Raw genomic sequence first — 22,591 nt, 5'->3', positions numbered from 1 at the left:
TCTTGGTCCTGCTAAATCTAGAAAAAGAGTTCTGAAATCATACGACGACATAGAAACAATAGCCAAACATGATCCTAACAGCCAAGACATTTAAAAAAATAATTTGCTGGACACATACTACCCAAACAGAATGCCACTATGGAAACCATGTGTCTATACCACATAGCCCAAAACTTCACATACTAAAATAATATAAAACCCGATGAAAAAAAGGTAGATACAGAGTGTCAAATTGTGAAGACAGCTTCGTAAAACTCACCAAACCAAATTTAATTAATCATATCAAATTGTCATTAAAGACTCCTTAACATAAAGAACTATATTACATGTCCCTGCTACAACTCTTTAAACCATGGAGAAAAGAAGAAGAAATACTAGATAACTATGACTCCTACGAAGATGCTTTTAAAGCAAATGAAAGCACTATAACTGATATAAACTTTACACACTACAAAACAATGTTGCACAATGAACAGCAACACGAAGAAGAACTCCAGGCCCAACTAGATGAGGACACTCCTGACAGTAGTCAACCTTCTGTAACAGGAAGCCAGGAACCACTGGGACAGCCGCTAATAGCAAATGAGGCAGAATTAGCTATGACGGAAGTAGAAAACACCATGTGTCAGTATGAAGATAAAGAAGACTTAACTATACTACAATCAAAACTAAACAATGAGAAACATAGCATTTTTCAAGAAGTAACAAAAGAATTTGCACATGGTGTACAACATGAAAATAAAGCATGCACCTGCCAAAATTACAAACCTATACTATTGTATGTCAGTGGTGAAGCTGGTTCTGGCAAAACATTCTTAATCAAAACCATCAGAAAATTCCTTCAACAATTGACAAACAACAAACTGTCAGCTGTTGTCACTGCCCCCACAGGTTTAGCTGCCTACAACATAGGCGGTGTGACTTTACACCGATTACTACTCCTGCCAGTAGAACCCAAAACAAATTAGACTATTACAAACTTTCTACAGAAGCTGCAATGGAACTACACAGAGTATTAAAACAAATGAAAATGCTACTAATAGATGAAGTGAGCTTGATCTCCAACCTAATATTGGCTTTGATTCACCTCAGATTACAAGAAGTACTCAAAACAGATTACGAAGAGCACTTTTGAGGAAAACACATTATTGTTTTCGGAGATCTTCTTCAATTAACACCAGTGAAGGGTGAACCTATTTTTAAAACCTTAGGACACAAACTCTGCCGTAAAACTGTTGGCAGCCTAGGAAATGTCAACCTTTGACAACATTACCAATACAGAGAATTAACAGAAAACATGCAGCAATCTGCAGATCTCACTTATACCAACGTCTTAAAAAGTATTAGAGTTGGTGTACTATCTCAAGAAGCACAAGCAATATTGAAAACCCGGCACATTCATACACTTTATGGTGATAATGCATGTGCTACGGATGTTATGGAACAATTAGCGCACAAAAATGTCAATTGTATGGCCTTAATGCCAACTCTTGCAAGCTGTTTCAAATTCAATGAAACAATGTTAAAAAAAGAAATGCAACCAATAATTGAAATTAGCGCCACAGACAAACTGGACATACATGGTATGACTCTACCCATGTGTGAACAAGCCACAGCAAGACTAAATAGTTTAGAAAATTCAATCTCCAATACAGCTGGATTGGAAAAAATATTAAAATTTTCCTTAAATTGCAGAGTAATGCTTAAACGTAACCTTGACGTGGATCAAGGACTAGTTAATGGAGCACTGGGTACAGTTGTTGGCTTTCAAACATACCCACATGACAACAACATTCAGTTTGTCAATATTCTCTTTGACAAACTTTATGAAGTGAAAAGGATAGGACGCTCAACAGCTCGATTCCTTCTCTTCAAAGGCATATATGTACACAGAGAACAATTTTCTCTAGCTCTTGCATACGCAGTCACCATTCCTAAATCACAAGGTCTTACCCTAGAAAAAGCATTGATAGACATTGGTAACACAGTCTTTAAAGAAGGCATGAGCTACGTAGCACTATGACGCTTATGTACACTTGACGGTCTATTTCTAATCAACTTTGATGCAATTAAAGTAAACGCTGATATTCCTTGCATTTTAGAATACAATAGACTTCGTTCACTATACACCACCCATCTAAAAACATATCCTGTTCCACAAAAAGTAAAACATTGTAAAAGAAAACTAAATCAAACAGAAATGCAACAGGATGTCACTGCAAATCCTCCAAAGAGAGTAAAAGAAACTAATACTTCGTCAAGTACCACAAGCAAAAAAGAACATATTATGGAAAGTAAACCAGATACTTCTTCAAAGAAGGAAGACAAACTAAAAAAAAAGCACTCAGATACAGAACTACCTGGTCCATTTAAACTTTCAAATGTAACTGGTGTAAGTTGCTATGCAAATGTAGCAATGAATATTGTATTTCAATTACCACCAATTGTTGACAACATTTACTTACAGTGTACAGACGAATTGCGTTTGCAAATTTTATTACTTCATAGAAACGCAACAAACAATCCTGACAACACGTATAGTGTTCATGGAATAAGACAAGAATTGGACTACTGTGCTGGAATGGTGAAATTCACTATAAACTCACAGGAAGATCCACAAGAAGTTCTAATGTATTTACTACAAGTACTGGAAAACAAAAACATACCTATAAATGAAATCTTCCAGATTTCATACATGTGGAAACATACATGCACTCTCTGCAACAATGTGACACAAGAACAAATCCCCAATGAGTGCTTTGTGTATGTATCAATACCCAATTGTGAATCCGTTCCATTTCAGCAACTTGTACAAAATGCAAACCATGGTAGATTATGTACTACCTGCAATTCGGATAATCGCTCCACCTTACTAATACAAACACATACTAAATACGTAATACTAATGCTTCTACGTTACAATGCAGATGGTACCAAAAACAACTGCAAGCTGACTGGATTCACACATGGTCAAGTATCACTTGGTAAGAAAACCTTCACAACAATAGGTATAATCTACCACACAGGATCCACAACCAATGGAGGTCACTATACTGCATATATAAAAAAATGTGGATGGTTCGAATGTAAATGATAGTACCATTACTCTAAAGCAGAGATTACCAGCAAATCTTACAAACGCTTATTTAATCTTCTTAAAACCAAAATGTATTAACTAAACTGTACTTAAACATTAACAAAACTTCTATTAAAAAACTATAAACTGTTAGAATATGCTGACCCATATACTTTTTGCAAAGATTGGTAAGGGTTCGTCCAGGAAGAACGAAGTTCTAAGCCACCCGAAAAGGGCTTTTCGTAGGGAAAGCGCAACTTAACCATAACTACACAGCCACTATGTGTCTGTGTAATATATATATATATATATATGTATATATATCTCACATGGCCTGCCGTAGCGGCCATGTAGTTATGGTTAAGCTGTTACGCTAAACCCATAGGAAGAGCACTTTTTGGGTGGCTTATAACTTCGGACGAATCCTCACCAAACCTTGCAAAAAAAGGTTATAGGGGGGTCCCAAACATTTTTGTCACTCCTACAGACCAAACCGCTGGATAGAATGTTCATCAAATTTGTGGCAGGAGCAGCGGTTTGGTCCCAAAAGTGTGCTTTTGTTAATTTGGTGTAAATCCGTCCAGTAGTCTTTTTTTTAAACAACCAAAATGTAAGGCAAAAAAATGTGTGATATCTATCCTGAAACGCGGGCCATCTTGGATTCACTGACTTTTTTTGGTGTCCGTGGATAGCGCGGTGAAAACATTTTAAAAAAAGCAGCATTGCACTTGTCAAACTCAACAATCTCTGGGGATGTTGGGGGATGAGGATTGGATATGGCCATAAGAGGTCAATAAACGGGTTGTTTCACCCCCGACAGTCTGCGAACACTCCAGATGTCCTGGGGCACTCCTGTGGTGTTCGTGGACACTTCAGATGTCCTAGGACATCTGTACCTATTTCCGCATTGCAGGGTTGAGGAAAAGCAGTTTTTGGATGGCTTATAACTTTTGCGCCACTCAATGAAACTGCATGTAATTTTGCAATTCTATTCTAGAACTAACCTTGAATGGGATTCTGCCATGAGGGGACAAAATTAGAGGGGGGGTCCCACAATATTGTAAGGCATATACATGTGGTGTCATTTGATAAATATGCACAACATTTGGCAAAACGATTTTGGATCTAGATATAAATGGTTTTCTAAAGTTTGGTGGGATTTTCTCAAGAGGGAGCGAAATTTGAAGGGGTCTCAACATTTTTAGATGGCTTATAACTTTGTTGCTATTTGACGAATGTGGACAAACGTTTTGAGAAAGATTATAGACCAAACCTTCAATTTTTGTGTAAAGACTTACTGGATTTTGTGAAGTGGGGGCTAAGTTATATGACTATTGTATGTACATACATTTTGACAATTTTTAGAAAATAAAACATGGGCGGATTTCAAGCAAACTTGTGAGGAGCATTGGCAAGGACATTAAAGCATGGTTTTGCAAATGTGCCTGTGTTTTATTTTTTGACAAGTGTCATAATGTAGGTACAAAAAATAGTCATATACTTTTGGTGACTGAGGTATAGCCTGTCGCCGTGGGCAGTAGCCAGATTGTCTGGGTCATGGCATACGGTCATGATGCGGACAATCTGGCTACTGGCCATGACCGCTAGGGACAGAAAATGGTGTTAAAGTGGCTATGTCTACCTGGGACCAGCTATGTGGTAAAGTTATTCGAAGGTAGGATAGATTTGAAAGCGAAAAAAAGTGCTTGTGGTAATATGTTCATAGGGTTTTGCAGGTTGCCAAGGCAAGGGAAGAGGGGCTGTGCACAGAGACACACCTTCGCTTTCCATGTTGGCTGTCTTGGAAAAGGATTTTCCTTCCTTCTTACAGCGGGACGCCACAGACGTCCCGCTATTGGAAGAAAAATCTACGTTTTAGCACCCTGGGTTCCCACTTTGGGAACCAGGGGTGCTAATGGCCTTTATCCCCATTTCAGGGGCTGCAATGGACGATAATGGTCCGTAGACCTCCTTATTTATTTATTTATTTATTTATTTATTTATTTATTTATTTATTTATTTATTTATTTATAACGCGCCAAAGGCCGCAGACATCAGGCTGTGTGGTTACAGTATTTGTTAAGGAAGATGGGGTGGAGAAAGACAGCTTACTACTTGCTGAGAAAGGAACAACCTTTCTGAGAGCATTGCTGTCATTGGATTTAGTGTGGCGGTGCATGGAGGTTGTCCCGTAGGAGTACTGTCCAGGTAGTCTGCAACTGAGTGCATTTCACTTTGGTAGCTTTAGCCTTTGATACACTTCCAACAGTAGCAAAGAATTGGCACACCCTTGATTTGATCTTGGTGCTAGAAGTAGGCACTTCCTCTACCTCATCTTCTTGGTCCTCTTCATTGTTTTTGAAAGTCCAGCTGGTGGTGGTGGTGGCTCTTGGGGAGGAGGGATGGCAATAACTGATGCAATTTTTAAGATAAATGATAAAATTCTTCCAAGTATGTACTGTGTACTAGATTGGTAATGGATAATGAGTAAGAGAAGGTGTAGGAGGTGTGCAAGGGAAATTTTGAAGTTGACAGTTCCTAGATCAGTAGAAAATGCAGTTCTGAACTGTCTCCGATCATGAAGTGCAGACGCCTTTGCGAACACGTCACCAGGCCATGCGCAAGCGTATGGTCACGTGGCACTGTCAAGAAGGTCTGCGATGCAGTCAGATGTTCCCGGACATCTACGGATGCAAAATTATTTCAAAAAGTTGCAAAAAGTGTATAGACGTGTTAAAAATGATGCTACAAGGTGGGAAATGGCAGAGTTTTAAGGTGAAACTTTGTAAATTGGACAGAAATATTGCTTATTGGCTAACTATGATATTAGTAAGTTGTAGGAAAATAGAATGCACTGATAAAAACCCATGAAATTCACTGAAAAATCTTTGTTAAAGGGACGTTATGGTTAAGTTGCACTACTAAAATCCTATGAAATTGAATGAAAAAACTTTGTTAAAGGGACGTTATGGTTAAATTGCACTACTAAAAACCCATGAAAGTCAATGAAAAAACATTATTACAGGGCCGTTATGGTTATAGGTAAAACCGAAAAACCTCAGAAATTTGGCAGTTATGGTAAGCTAAGCAACCATAACTCACGCCACCACCGTGCACTTCTAAGACTAACACCCAGTACATCAAAGATGAATCGAAGAAGGACAACTGCTGGTATCTCGCGCTGGTGGTTCTATTTACTCAGTTGTGATCTTTCTTTAGTCAAGTGCTGAGAGTAAGTGACAGCTGTTTTGGAGACATTTTTAATACTTCAATATGCAATAACTGTACTTTAAAAAACACACTCCTGGGGAAATAACACAGAATATACAGTATGTAGATGATACACTCTGGTAATGTATCAGGAGTGAAAGGCAATAATTCACAAACAGTGTCATCAAAAAGGATATGTCTTTGTTGAAAAATGTACTAATGGGTGGCTTAACAGTAACTAGGGCCCCAAAAGTAAATCAAGTGTTATGTAGCCTCTCAACAGTATCTTTCTCAGTTTTTGGTGGTTCGACTCTGTCGAACCAGGCTTCAGGATGCTGTCTTTGCAGATTAAACCAAGTTTAGATGCAAAGGGTCGTGCTGGTCTAAGTGGTGAGCTGGTGTTGAATCAGATTGAAGTGGTAGCTTTGTGTGGCTGCACCTATATTTGAAATAATGTATAGGTTGAGCTAGGGCAACACAACTGACTTCCTGCCCCATGATATACAGATCCACCCTACATTTATGGGCAATAAACAGACAGTTGGCCTCATTACGACCCAGGCGGTAAGTTACCGCCTGGGCCGTGACTTTACCACCATGGCGTAAACTACGTTTACGCCATGGTGGTTGGCGGACTTACCGCCCCATTCCAACCTTGGCGGGGCGGTAAGTCCCCAATCCCCATTTACCCTTCCCCATTCCCATTTTTGCCCCATAGGGCATAATGGGAGTGGGGAAGGCGTTAATTACGCCACCGTACATTACGGTGGCGTAATTAACTCCATGGTCCCTTAGCGCCATGGATTTTAACACCTGCTAAAAGCAGGTGTTAAATCCGCCATGGCGCTAAGGGACCTCGTACTCAGGCGGTAAGGGTCGGCGCTGTTTACGCTGCCGTAAACCCCTTACCGCCTGGGTCGTAATGAGGCCCAGTATGTTTCGCAAAATTCGAAATGTATTTGGAAGAATAGCATCAAATTTAAAGCAAGGTGGTCTCCAGATTTGTCCTAAGGAAATCACTACAAGGTTATAGACTCATAAATTAATAAACAATAAAACAAATGTTCCCTGCCTAAATAATCTCACTGCTGGTTCTCGCACACGCATTGTTTCAAATCTCAATGTTATTTATAGATCTATTATAGCCTAAAATATACTAGACATTTTAAAGACAATCCCTCTATATTTGCTTCTATCTAGACAACATAATAAACCTGATTCATGGATTATTTTCACCGAAAAAGAAAGGGTTTGTGCGCCATTCTGCCCACAAATCCCCATTTGTTAAACAGGGATTTTCGGGCAGAATGGCGCACAAATCCTGTTTTGTTCAGCGCAAATAATCCATGAATCAGGACCAGAGTATTTCAATGATAACTTTTCTGATTTTCAGCCAGTGTAGGCATTTATTTCAAAAAACCTGATTTTCTCCAGGATTAAAAAAAGGAAGTTATCGGAGAAATGTTACTTGAACAAATAACAATTATAAATACACATTTATCTCACTTATTTCCCAAATATGTGTGGGATTGTTAATGTATTGGTATCTACAGGTCATTTAAATATAGAAAATGTGCAGCTTGCATATGACTCGTGTATGATTGAATTAAAAAAATAATGCTCTCAATGATTTTGCATTCTTCTCTATGCGCATATGTGGCCGGTCTCCTCAAAATATGTATGTGCAGTTTCCAATGAACATGTGTGGGCAATTTTTAATAAACATGTGGGTGCTGCTTTCAATCTATACATGTGTGCAACTGTCATTCTATGTATGCATGCACATCTTTCAATGTGCCTGTGTGTAGTTTTCAGTGTGCATTTGTTTTTGTGCCGAGATGTACTATTCTCCAGTAACAGACACCATGTTAAAACACCAGCGCCCTTTCATGTTATGCATAGGGCTGCCTGTGCACTTGAAGATAAGATACTGCAAGGGTTTACTCTTTGCACTATTTTCTAAAAAAATAAAATGAATTCTTTGTGCTAATTCACAACTTGTAATTTATTACAGCGGCCGCTTATCACATGATATCACTTTAGAAGACAGTGTGTAATGACTACACAATGGCCTATGTGATTCTGTGTCATCACGTGCTTAATCTTATAAATACAATCTGCATCTACGCTGCAACAAAATCCATTCAATTTTAAATAGTGTCCCAAAATGCATTGGGCTTTGAGGAAATGACATCTCAACGGCTATTTAATGTAAATGTGAGATACAGACCATTTGATATAACATTACACCTGTGTCTTTTTCATATTTACATTCCCCTTTAATTCCCAGCCCCTTTGATTTCTGGGATTTTACTATGGATAATTTAGTGATTATGTGGGGTTGCCTCAAGATTCTACTTACCTTTGACATGCAGATTTCTATTTCTATAGAATCAGCAGGGACCCATTGAGCCTGGAATTACGGCATCAGAAAGCTCTCTTTTCAGCTGTCTGCATGTAAACCAATTCAAAACCTGAGCTGGGCATCCCTCTCTCAATGGCATCAGTCTCAGGTATGCATGGGGATAAGTCATCCAGATGGGCTCAATTCTGCTCTTCCCTGGAAACTTAATCCCAGAAAATATTCTTCAATATTCCTCTCCGAATATGAATTTATCAATTCTGTGTGCATGCTATTTCATATTTCTGACTCATTCCCAGCCTTGCTTCCCCAGTCAGTCACATGATTTAGAAGGAAGTGGTAACTACCTCCTAATGTAAAATGGCAATTCCATTTTTGTGAACTAACCTTTGATTTGAATGTGCAAGAATACTAAAATCTACATCACTGTTATCTGTATGTTAGAGAGTACAACTCAAGATGTGTGCTTTTCTGGTGCATTGCATATTTTCATAAATAATTGTTCTTCCCATTTCCCTCCACATTTTTGCATGACACCCCATGAATATTGTATGTGCAATGAAAATACATAATTTCTATCTACAATCTGCCATTTGTTTCATGTTTCAACCAGCTTCCCTCACAGAGATATGATTTTTCAAAGGATTATATTTTTGATTAAAAATACCATCCATTAATTTTCCTAATCAGCTTAGAAATGAAGGAATGCTTCTGCCTGCAGAGTGCGCTGGCAAAACATCCCTTGCACATACTCCTGATATGAAAATACGTCAAGGCAGGTTTCTTTTGCCTTTGTTCATTCATAGTAGATCAAGTATTAGATGACGTCAGCTAATGGTTTTTATGATATAAGTGACAGATCTCTTTGAAGCTGTACATTAGCAAGCATATGCTAGTGCTCTTAGGAGGCCTCACTTTCAGAATCAGTTTGAACATGATAGATCTCAAGGGGAAGGAGAAGTGAAGGAAAAGTAAATCCAGCAGTTTGGCAGTCGACCTTGATCCATTGTCGTGAGAGCGGCTTGTGTGCTTGTGTACTCTTCATTTGATTACACCTGCATGATCCCTCGGTGCTCAGCATTTTAAGTCTGCTACTGTCCCATAAAACTTTCCCTCTAGTGCGAGTGCATGTGAAAAGGGGAAGTGAAGGAAAAGTGAATGCAGCAGTTTGGCAATTCGGGAGTTGGAGAGTGGGTGAGTCTCACTAATTCTCTGGAACATTGAATGAGTTCCCCTGCCCCTACCTGTATGCACACCTATTTATGTGCCAATTTGGGGCTGGACGGTAGTCCTCTTGAACATTAAATGTTTTTTGTTAAGCCTGTTGTTTTCTGTGGAGGGCTAATTTCTTTAGCCGTTGCTATAAATTGTATTTGACTAAACAATTATGCCCCTTAAACTCTGCTCACATAATGCTCGGGAAAAGAACAGAAATCACAGTCTGTTTTCTGTGGAATCACATTCCTCCCCAGAGTTTGAGTGACTGCAAAAGAAGGTTAAGGGTCAGCAGAACTCTAAACCTCTACCTGCGCACAAGGAAATCAAAGTGGGTCATGTTAATGAACAACCCAAAATCACAGAGTTCTCAGTAACTAATGGTTCTAACATAAATAACTTGCTAGCCTTTGAACCTATCACATTTACTGACAGTGCTTCTATGCCTATGGTGGACAGTAACTCACTTCTTCATTTATGCTATGAGCTAAAATGACAATCGCTGAGCATTCCTCATCCACGAGGAACAGAAACTGACGACGATGTGTTGAAGGTTTTGTCAATATTGGCAGTAATCTATATGTCACTCCTGATTTAACACGTTTTGCTGCGGAACCCATACCATCTTATTGTGAAAGTAGCACGCCTGAAAGTACTATATTGTCGCAAGCGTCTGAATGTGTACTATCTCACTATGATAGTAATACACTTGAAAGTACTTTCTTGTCTCAAGTACCCAATGAGGGCTCAATATGTACACCTGATAAACTGGATGAGATTGCAGCTACGTTAGATGCTGTCTTTAGTCTTTTCTCAACCATTATGAAGGAGCATTGTGATCTTAATTCTATTGTCTCAATAATTGTTGATCTAATTTTGCACAACAGTAACTGTGGTAACTGAGGATCTAACTAAGAGTCAGACGATACATTCTGATGTAACAGTGAGTGATCTTTGTGATGCTACAGACAATATACAGGTTGAAAGAGGAGCTCCTCTGTTGGTGGAGGAACATATGCATGATAGTGTTATTGCGATAGATAGGGTACCCTCTGACACTAATGACATTTCTTTGTTGGAGCCTTCGACCCAGGGTAAAAGAAAGATCAAGGCTGAAACATAATAATAAAAAGTGTGTGAAAAATAAAGCAATACATGGTAAGGAGCCCACCTTGAAACTGCCTAAAACAGTAGTGAATCTCTGGCTAAAACCAGAACTGATGATATTGTTTATATTAGTGTGGGCAGTAGGCATGAGGTGACCTCTGTTCCCAAATCTCTAGCTAGAAAGAGTCAAGAGGTGGAAAAGATTGATGGTCCTATAGATAGATGGATTAATGATAAACATGTTTGTATTGGTAAAACCATCAGTAGGCCTATAACTACTCAAGAATACAAGTCTAGGTGTTGTTTAGTAGGATCTGTATGTATGCCATCACTTAATACAGTGATCATTGCTCAGACAAGAAGGTTGATATTGCTATGCAGATTGTTAGAAAAGACCATGACAGGACATTGTGTGCTATAGCCCCAATATGATTCATGACTGTAATGATGCTGGGAATGATGGTAAAGAATTCATACTGGGTAAATCCATGAAACTTGTGGAGCTCGTCCCGATGGCTGATAGTACATTTCTTAATCCATTTTGCACCAGATCTAGGTATGATTACTTCTATTGATATTGAAGTAATCGGTCTACCTGATTTATAAAGCCAAAGAAATTGGGCTGTTGTGCAATTTGTATCACCTATCATTGTTGAAATGGTAAGGAGACATTAACCTTTACTTTTAAGTAAGGGTTCTGAGATTGCGATTTGTAAGAAATACATTAATTATTTTTTACCCCAGTTATTGACTAATACATGTGATGCATATTATTTCCATTTTGCAGAGAGAACTATTTTGATACAATCACAAGCCAGTCAACAACTTAATCCTTTTGGCAACCATCAAATTCAATCTTGGCACACTGAAAGTCTGCAGCATAATGGGCAATGAAGACTACTTACTAGGGACACAATTGCATTCATATCAAGGAATAAGAGGGGCTATAATTCTTTTCTTAGCCCAGAGGGGTGTAGCAACATTTCTAATTGTGATATTTTTGCATTTCAAGAAACCTTGGTTGGTGGTAATATAATGATTCATTGATTTAAGATTACAACTAACCCTGCAGCACACTCAGGAGTTTGACGTCCCCTGGAGGTTTGTGTATAGGTGGTAGTAATACCTGTGCGCTTAGGGAATATTGTAAATATGGCAGGTCGCCTTAAGTCTTAAGTTGTATTATACCTGAATTAGGTACGATTGAGGAGTGGCTTCTAATTAATGTGTATTCCCCTCCGGGGGGTTCTTATACTGATTAGTTGAGAACACCATGGAGGGTTGGATAGAGGAGTCCCCTAAATCCGACTTGATGGTAGTGGGAGATTGTAACACTTATTGCCAACTGGCATCCACCTTCATGGATGATTGGATGGATGCATGTGGCGGGTTTGTGATACCTCCTACTACTGATTTGGTCAAAAATCCCCAAAATCGGATCCAATAGAGAAATGGTATGAGATGGCTTGAGATGTTTAGAAAAGTTGGGTTGAAATGTCTTAATCCTTCTCACAATAAAACCTTGGGAAATTGGGACACTTGATCTAATGGCAAAGCAACTTCTCGTGCTGATTATATCTTTGTAAGTGAAGGTTTATGTGACATTATGAAACAGATGGCTCATGAACATGCTAATCTCAGTGACCATAAGACCCTTAAACCTACTCTGTATGGAATGGTGATACAGCTTAATCAGCTTAAAGACATGAAGTTACAAGCTAACGCAGGTGGTAATAGAATTGTATGGTCCAATCAAAATCTTGACAGATTTGAGAGGAGGTTTTTCATCGCTACAACTGGAAGCCCACGACTTGACATTAACAAGTACCATGGATGTCTATAATATGCTTGATTCTATTCTTACGTCTCCGCCTAAATGTTGGACCATGCAATATATGTGGAATACATATGGAAATAATTATGATAGCATCATCTATGCTAGTCATAAAATGACAGGTCAGAACATTCAGATAATTAAACAAACTACCTCAATGAGTGATGTGGAGAAAATACGAATGATGTCCACCCTTAAAACACAGTTTAAGAATTGGCTTAGATATTACAAATGCGATGTAAACAATGGTAACTGGAGAATGATTTTAAAAATGTTTAAGACCAATAACTCCAGGAGGTTATAGGCAATACCGTGCAGGTAACAATTTTAGTGAAGTCAATGGTATTACTGCAGAGGAATGGGTTGGGTTTGTTCAATGTTGTTGTTTTGTAGCAAATGTTGAACACCAATTATTACTAGCTCCTGCTTTGGAGCATTTGAGCACTCCTCCTTTTGATTTGGAGGATATTATGAGGGTGATCACTAGACTAAGGGGGTAATTCATAGAATTCAGCGCATAAGGGGCGCACGCGGCTGGCGCACAGTGTGCGCGTGCGAATCCCTGCGCCAGCCGCGTGCGCTAAAATCCATTTCCGCGCACAGCATATTCATGGATTCCAGCCACCAAAACCAGCCGTGGCGCACAGTGGCGCAGCGACCTTGCAGCAGCGCCAGTTACGTCCCCAAGAACGCCTCTCGCGCAGGGAAAAGCCATCAAAATCCCCAATCCAGCGCAAAGGGCTGCGCTAACCCTGTACCAGCACGGCAAGCGGGCTACATGTATCACTGGGGTGCGCGGGAATTACCTCACGCGATTGGCCCCGTGCGAGCAGGGTACGCGTATTTCAGGGGTGCGCGGGAAGTTCCACACGCGATTTCCACAGGGTACGTGTATTTCAGGGGTGCGCGGGAAGTTCCCACGCGATTTCAGCAGGGTACGTGTATTTCAGGGGTGCGCGGGAAGTTCCACACGCGATTTCAGCAGGGTACGTGTATTTCAGGGGTGCGCGGGAAGTTCCACATGCGATTTCATCAGGGTACGTGTATTTCGGGGTGCGGGGGAAGTTTCACACGCGACATCAGCAGGGTACGTGTATTCCAGGGGTGCGCGGGAAGTTCTACACGTGATTTCCGCAGGGTACGTGTATTCCAGGGGTGCGCGGGAAGTTCCACACGCGATTTCCGCAGGGTACGTGTATTTCAGGGGTGCGCGGGAAGTTCCACACGCGATTTCAGCAGGGTACGTGCATTTCAGGGGTGCGTGGGAAGTTCCACACGCGATTGGCCCCGTGCGAGCAGGGTACGCGTATTTCAGGGGTGCGCGGGAAGTTCGACACGCGATTTCCGCAGGGTACGTGCATTTCAGGGGTGCGCGGGAAGTTCCACACGCAATTTCAGCAGGGTACGTGTATTTCAGGGGTGCGCGGGAAGTTCCACATGCGATTTCATCAGGGTACGTGTATTTTGGGGTGCGGGGGAAGTTTCACACGTGACATCAGCAGGGTACGTGTATTCCAGGGGTGCGCGGGAAGTTCCACACGCGATTCCATCAGGGTACATGTATTACAGGGGTGCGCGGGGAGCACCACACGTGAATTGCACGTGTGGGTCCTCCCAGGTGTTCCCTCTACACCCTCCACGGCCCCTGCAGGTGGCTCACACCACAGGGGCCTACCCTGCACATGTCCTGCAGGCACCCCATCCACCATGGCCATGCACCCCCCAGCCAACCCACATGTCAACTTGCACTACTGCCCACCAACGCATGTCCCCCTGCACCTCCAGCCACCAGGGGCACCCTCCACCAGGTCCCCACCCATGTCTCCCACCACCCCCACCCCCAGCACTGTGGGGCACCTGCCAGCAGGCCCCCACCCATGTCCAACTCATGTTCCCCACCACCCCCACCCCCCAGCACTGTGGGGCACCTGCCAGCAGGCCCCCACCCATGTCCAACTCATGTTCCCCACCACCCCCACCCCCCAGCACTGTGGTGCACCTGCCAGCAGGCCCCCACCCATGTCCAACTCATGTTCCCCACCACCCCCACCCCCCAGCACTGTGGGGCACCTGCCAGCAGGCCCCCACCCATGTCCAACTCATGTTCCCCACCACCCCCACCCCCCAGCACTGTGGGGCACCTGCCACCAGGCCCCCACCCATGTCTCCCACCCCCCCACCCCCCAGCAGTGCAGGGTCACCCTCCACCAAGCCCCCACCCATGTCTCCCACCCCTCCCACCCCCCAGCAGTGCAGGGTCACCCTCCACCAGGCCCCCACCCATGTCTACCACCCCCCCACCCCCCAGCAGTGCAGGGTCACCCTCCACCAGGCCCCCACCCATGTCCAACTCATGTTCTCCACCACCCCCACCCCCCAGCACTGTGGGGCACCTGCCAGCAGGCCCCCACCCATGTCCAACTCATGTTCCCCACCCCCCCCACCCCCCAGCACTGTGGGGCACCTGCCAGCAGGCCCCCACCCATGTCCAACTCATGTTCCCCACCACCCCCACCCTCCAGCACTGTGGGGCACCTGCCACCAGGCCCCCACCCATGTCTCCCACCCCCCCACCCCCCAGCAGTGCAGGGTCACCCTCCACCAGGCCCCCACCCATGTCTCCCATCCCCCCACCCCCCAGCAGTGCAGGGTCACCCTCGACCAGGCCCCCACCCATGTCTACCACCCCCCCACCCCCCAGCAGTGCAGGGTCACCCTCCACCAGGCCCCCACCCATGTCCCCCACCCCCCCACCCCCCAGCAGTGCGGGTCACCCTCCACCAGGCCCCCACCCATGTCCAACTCATGTTCCCCACCCCCCACCCCCCAGCACTGTGGGGCACCTGCCAGCAGGCCCCCACCCATGTCCAACTCATGTTCCCCACCACCCCCACCCCCCAGCAGTGCAGGGTCACCCTCCACCAGGCCCCCACCCATGTCTCCCACCCCCCCACCCCCCAGCACTGTGAGGCACCTGCCAGCAGGCCCCCACCCATGTCTCCCACCACCCCCACCCCCCAGCAGTGCAGGGTCACCCTCCACTAGGCCCCCACCCATGTCTCCCACCCCCCGCCCCCAGCACTGTGGGGCACCTGCCAGCAAGCCCCCACCCATGTCCAACTCATGTTCCCCACCACCCCCACCCCCCAGTACTGTGTGGCACCTGCCACCAGGCCCCCACCCATGTCTCCCACCGCCCCCACCCCACAGCAGTGCAGGGTCACCCTCCACCAGGCCCCCACCCATGTCTCCCACCCCCCACCCCCCAGCAGTGCAGGGTCACCCTCCACCAGGCCCCCACCCATGTCCAACTCATGTTCCCCACCACCCCCACCCCCCAGCACTGTGGGGCACCTGCCAGCAGGCCCCCACCCATGTCCAACTCATGTTCCCCAGCCAACATGTCATCACAATCTAGATCCCTGGTCCCTATGGTCAGCCTCCAAATGCATAACAGCCACCCGAGTATTGCATCCACCTACTCATAATTGGCAATTACATGACAGAACACCAATTGCAAGTTCCGAAACAAACACATTTCCCTCACATACACCCAATGGGTGTCAGTGAATCTCAAAACCCATATCATGATATGCATGAAACCAATGAGATACTACACATTGAAGTTCAATAAAAAAATATGTATTAAAGGAAACATAAATAGATTCAAAAATAAAGAAACAGAAATGGGAATGTACAAAAATGAAAGAAGCATGTCTGTGAAAAAAAGCAAAACCAAAAATCATAATCCGAAGTAATGGTGTCCAAAGTCACTGTCCACAAAACAAAATCCAATGGGAAATAAAATTGAAAGCCATTGCTCCATGGTTAAAATGTGAAAGAAAAATACAATCCAACAGTGAACTATGAACATACGAACAAGCCAGGGTCCATTATCCCAACAAAAGAAATTAAACCTATCTAACTACACTAACTAATAAAATAAACTACAAACAAAAATGTGGCCAATGTCCAAAAGGTACAAAATAAATCCCAAAAAAAAGGAAACCTAACACTACCTACATAACTATGTACAAGGGCAGCGGGCTAGTTTGACGGCTCACTTTTGGATGTCCCGGGCCAGGGCATCATCAAACTCCTGCTCAATGTCCCGGAGGCGGTCCTCCTCCATGGCCCTGAGGGTCCGCAGGGCAGTCGACGTGTCTACCTCCAAACCCCTGCGGATTGCCTAGAGGCGCTCGGCCCGCCTCAGGGCCCTCCGCATGGAGTTCTCCGCCCTGACCATTGTGAGCCGTGCCTCTTCCGCCCGCTGCCGCTCCGCATCTATGGCGTGGCCCAACCACTGCCACACGGAAGACACTCTCTGTCCTGGGTCCTCCTGCCCTCCGGCCGATGCCTGCCCCTCCGAAGTTGAAGGCCCTGAGCCTTCATGGCTCCCACCACGTTGCTGCTGCTGCTGTGCCTCTGCCCGTGCACTGCCTCCTGCTGCCTGCACATCCTCCGCCAGCTGGGGTGCAGTCATTGATGTGGCCGCCCCTGCTGGACGTCCGACTCCCGACTGTGGCAGGGATGCCTCCTCCACCAGCCTGGCCGCACCGTCAGAGGCAGCTCCACAGGGCACCGAGGTGACTGATGAGTGGGAAGATGGCATGGAGGACGACTGGCGCGTAGGGGGTTCAGTTGAGGAGGGGGTCGGAGCAAGCTGCAGCAAACGGAGGAATCCGGCCTGGGTGACCCGTCCCAGCAGGCTGACGTGGTCAACGAGCCATTCGAGATGACGTGCAGTCTCCTCATGAAAAGACTGCAGGTCACCTCGCATGGCCCGTTGACGCAACGCCACACCAGTCAAAACAGGCTCAACCCGGACCCGGATAGCCACGTCCGCAGGCAGAGGAAGGCCAGTTGTCGTGAGCTCATCCCCTGCCTGAAAACGGGTCTGGACGTAGGCATACCTGCTGGTGCAAGATGATGCAGGGACAGGATCAGGGACAGGATTGCACACAGGCACCTCCGCGGCGGCCTTTGCTGCCTCCTATCCCTGGTCCTGCACTGCACCACTAGCACCAGTGGGATCCCCACCTCCAGACCCCGTCTCTGTTGCTTGCACGGCCTCCTCCTCCACCAAACCCCCCACCAACCTGCATGACTCCGTGCCATCTTCCCCCGTTGGGCCCTGTGGCCGAGGAGTCCAACTCCAACCTCTGCCTCTTGGGCCTCCCCCCGGCAGCTGCGGCATGGGACACGGCACCGGACTCCTCACTCCCCGACGAGATGACAACATGGGAGGGGAGCCGGGCCTTGCGTCTCCGGCTGGTGGTGGGAACCCCGCCGCTGTGCTCCACAGCACCTTCTCCGCCCTCTTCATCAGTTGACACTGCAGACAGGGAGAAATAAAACACAGTCATCAGGGCACTGTACAATGGACACATACACACATGACAGTTGTACATGAGTGGCATTGGCAAACCTCAGACATGCCATCACAATCCCCAACACACATGTCATTTCAACTCGCACACATGAGCCATACCACAGCCATATCGCAACTGCCAGCACCATCCATACACATACAACAGCATGAGCAGGCAAAGCTGAGCCAGACATCACATGCAACACAGGAAGTGCACCACACATGTACACACACCACCACACTTGCATGCATGTGTACACCTCTGCCAAGTGTCGCAGTGTTCAGATGGGCATCCATGTCACATCTGCCAATCAGGCTTCCACATACCGCTGTCACATGCATCCATGTTGCATCACTGTTGCACCCTTGTCAAATACACACAGATGCACATGTACACAGTGCTGATACATGCAGCTGAAAACAACGTACATGCGTGACATCACGGACATGTCTACTTACATACACATTCATCCAAACATGTGTGCCCACACAACTGCATTAGACATGCAAGCCTACACACATAAGCACCATCCATGTCTCACACATTCCAGCCCTTGCATGTGTTAGCCCCACGGCCCTGTACACCCCCACCCATAAGCGACCCCATACAAACAGATGTGCAACCTGCACACTACTGAAAAATCACCACACGCACAGCTCACAATCAGGATGCATGTACACTTACCGCTCGACTCCAGATGGGTATGCCTCTCAAGGACCTGGACGTGGAGCGCTGGGGATATGCGTTCCAGGACCCTCATCTGTTCTTCCGACAAGTGGCCCCGGCGCCCCTTGGCATCCGCTGCCTTCAAGAGGCGCCGGGCCTTGTTCAGGGTCCTGGACCTGAAGTCCTCCCAGCGCTTCTTGACATGTTGGAAGTCGCGGACTGCCACCCCCTCCACATTGATGGCAGTCACGATGTCAGTCCAGATCCGAGTCCGTCCTACCTTGTCAGCGTGGGAACTTCCGAAGAGGGCATCATACTGCCCCAGGACTTGCTCCACCAGGACACCAACTTCGGTGACACTGAAGCTGGTGCCCCTCTGCCTCTCTGGCCGGGGGTTGTCAGTGGTCTCAGATGGTGTTTGCCCCGACATGACAACCCCAGAGGCAGGAGTGGGTGGGCAACTGGGTCCTGGGGCTGGGCTGTGGAGCGATGGAATCCCAGTCGGGAGTCTTCGGTTCCAGCAGGGGTGGTCACAGCAACAGCACCCCTGGCTGATGTGCAGGAAGCAAATGGCAGGGCACGTGGGCAGCAAGCAGTCAGGCAGCAGCAGATGGCAGGTGGGAACGTGCTCGGGGCTCTGGGGGGCAGTAGTTCGGCCTTCTGGGCAGGAACGTGGTCTTCCGTGTGCTTACGCGTGGCCAGCTTGATACGGAGTGATTTGGCATGTGAAAATTCGGCACGTCAGCGTGTAATTCGAGGAAAGGCCCTTAGCGCGTAAGTGCGTCTGCACGCATATGCAATTTCATTGGACAGAAGGCCCCTCAAGCGCAAGCGCCCCTGTGATGTGACGCGTACAGGCGTGCATGGGCATTTCAGCGTGCGTGAAAAACTGCACGTCCGCGTGTAATACGAGGAAAGGGCCCATGCGTGTAAGTGACGTGACGCGCGCGTGCGTTTCCCTCAGCACGGGTTAAAGGTGAGCGGGCCCAGCAGTTTGCTGTACGTGCCTTTCGTGGAGACCGACGTGTGTTGCTGCTTCCTGTTGTTTCACGCGCCATCACAACTTCACAGCTATCAAGGACGTATCTCTTCTTTTGGTGGGGGTAATGGCTACGCGTGTTTTTCTGCATCGCGCTAGTCAGACGGTGAGTCGCACACGCTCTTTTTCCCACTGCGGGTGCCCCTGTGTATTGCACCCATTTTCGATGTCATAGTAGCCTGCGTGTCCCACGCGTACGCGTTATTCATGTTACTGGGTGCCACCGCATACTGCGGGAGGTTGAATCCACGCACGTAGGCTGAAGGGTTGCGTGCACGGTTTTACTGCAGTTTTGGGGTGCCTGAGCGTTGCGTGACCCGTCACCACATCACTGGGGTCACATACAGCCTTGCAGGTGCAGGGGGGCTGTTAACATCTTGCTTCCCACCCCATTCACCCCAATTGCCCAGGTCAATTGTGGTGTACACCTCCCATTGGCACCACTCCATCTGTGCCAGCACTACTACATCAGTGCCATGGTTGGGAGGCCACCAAAGGTGAGGGGTGCCTCAGCTGGGCGTCCTCCTCGTGGCAGGCGTGGTCGGGGACGTGGCCGTGGTGACCAGGGAGTAGAGGGACTCCAGGGTGTCCAGGGCAGCCACAGAGGGGGAAGAGGCAGGGTGCGCCACTTGAGCACAATGTTGTGCCATGTGTCGGTGCAGTCATGCCACCACCCCCTGTGGTTCCGGGGGATGCAGCTCCTGCATCTGGCACTGGCACCCGTTTGACCCGGCAGTCCGTTCCATCGACTGCCACGGGCCCAAGGGTAGTGGTAGCTGCAGGTGCAGCTGTGGACACCGCCACCCAGGCTCAGGGTCTGCGAGCGCAGGCTGCGTTGGCACTTGAAGAGCCCTTGGTAGATCTCCAACAGGCCAGGGGGGAAACCATAGGGGCAGGCCGGGCTGCTCAGACCAAGACACTTGTCCCTGGGGCAATCATGTCATCTGCTGCCCCGAACAGCCGGGTGTTGGCAAGTGCAGGGGCAGATGCACCCAACAGCACCCCAGTTGTGAGTCTGCCAACCAGGACCGTTGCGGTCAATGACCCTGCCACAGCTGATGTTGCTGCGCAGGGTCCATTAGTGGGCACCCAGCTGCCACTGACACAAGTCAGGCCTTTGGTCATCCCTCCACCTGCCACTCCCTTGGCTCAATCCACCAAACCCACTGGCCATACTGGTCAGGGTGGTATTAGCCAGCCAGGGTCTGCGCCACAGTCCAAGAGGAGGAAGGTTTCACCTGCAGCACAGGCTGGGACCCCACACACAGCCACGACCTCCTGCACGTCGAGGAAGAAGCCTTTCTGTAAGCAGGAACTGGACTTCCTTGTGGACTACGTGCGGGGCCACAGCCGTGACATGCTAGTGCGTGCCAATAGTCAGACTACGGCTGCCCAACGTGACACCCACTGGAAGCATGTTGCGGAACATGTCATTTCATTCGGCCATGAGGTGCGCACGGCGCAAGAGTGCAAAAAGCGTTGGAATGACATCAAGCGCAGCACTAAGGCTAAGCCTGCCTGTAATTACAACTTGACTCTGGTGACTGGCGGTGGGCCCGCACCAGAGGAGGAAGAGCTCACTCCGCATGAGGCTCTCGTTGCTGAGTTCATACCACCTGAATTGGTCGAAGGAGTGGGAGAGATGCTGGACTTTGATGCGCAGTCCAGTGAGTGTTGATGCGTGTTTGTTGAGGACGTGTGTGTTTCACTTGTGGGATGTGTTGTGCATGATTGCTGCTACATGTGACGTGTACATGATTCTGATGTGTAAGTAATGCAATGCTTCCGCCATGAATGTCTCCTCTGCCTGCATGCGGGACTCCATGTAGGCATGCTCCCTTGCCCCTCCTCCGCCACTCTGCACCCAGTTCCACCTTTGCACTGGTCTGCTTTAATCTTGCCAATGTGTACTTTCTTGTTCATGTGTCCTGTGTAGATGCTAACTTCCAGCGTAGAATCTGCAAGACATATGCTGTGTGGCACAGCCTTAGTACTCGATGCAGGGTATCTCACTTGTACTGTGCATGGGTCAGATGTCCCACAGGGACATGAGTGACCATTCATGCTCCATGTGCATTGCACGCATGCCCCTATGTGTCCTTGACTGGATGATCACTGTAATACAAGTCCTTGGTTACATACATTGCCTGCCATCTCATCAGCCTTCCCATGTCAACTGTGGCTCAGTCCTGCGTTGCACACATGTTTAGGCTCTGACAATCTGTGTGGCTCACAGGCCTCAGCCTGTTCAATGGCCAATGACTCCGTCCAACTCTTGTTGTGTCTTCTTCACACGTGGGCGGCCTCCAGAGTTTTCATCATGTGTCCTACCTACTGTCCCAGCATCATTTGCAGTGTTGTCACTTGAATCACATTAAGCTTTTGATGCCAGTCAACACTGCCTGTCAATACACAGGTGTATGGTCAGCCTTTTGATACCATGCTAGGCATCCCTGCTTTGGTACTGGGGTGGAGGGGTGCTTGGCTTCTAGATATGGTACACATTGAATGCACAATGCACGTGATGTCTGAATTTGACATTGCACTGCCTTCACATTTCCTGGCACACACCATGGAGTCCTTGTACATCTAGGTAGTGAGTGGCGTACAATTTTCTGCACTGCATAGACCCACTTCCATGGAAACTGCCACCTTTCAACAGGTCTGATCACAGAAGCTATTCAAAGTTGACCCAGCATGCATGCCAGGT

Source organism: Ambystoma mexicanum, chromosome 2p, assembly GCF_040938575.1.
Source record: "Ambystoma mexicanum isolate Mex_15411 chromosome 2p, UKY_AmexF1_1, whole genome shotgun sequence".
In the NCBI taxonomy this organism is placed as follows: domain Eukaryota; kingdom Metazoa; phylum Chordata; class Amphibia; order Caudata; family Ambystomatidae; genus Ambystoma; species Ambystoma mexicanum.
Note: the sequence above shows the minus strand (reverse complement) of the source record.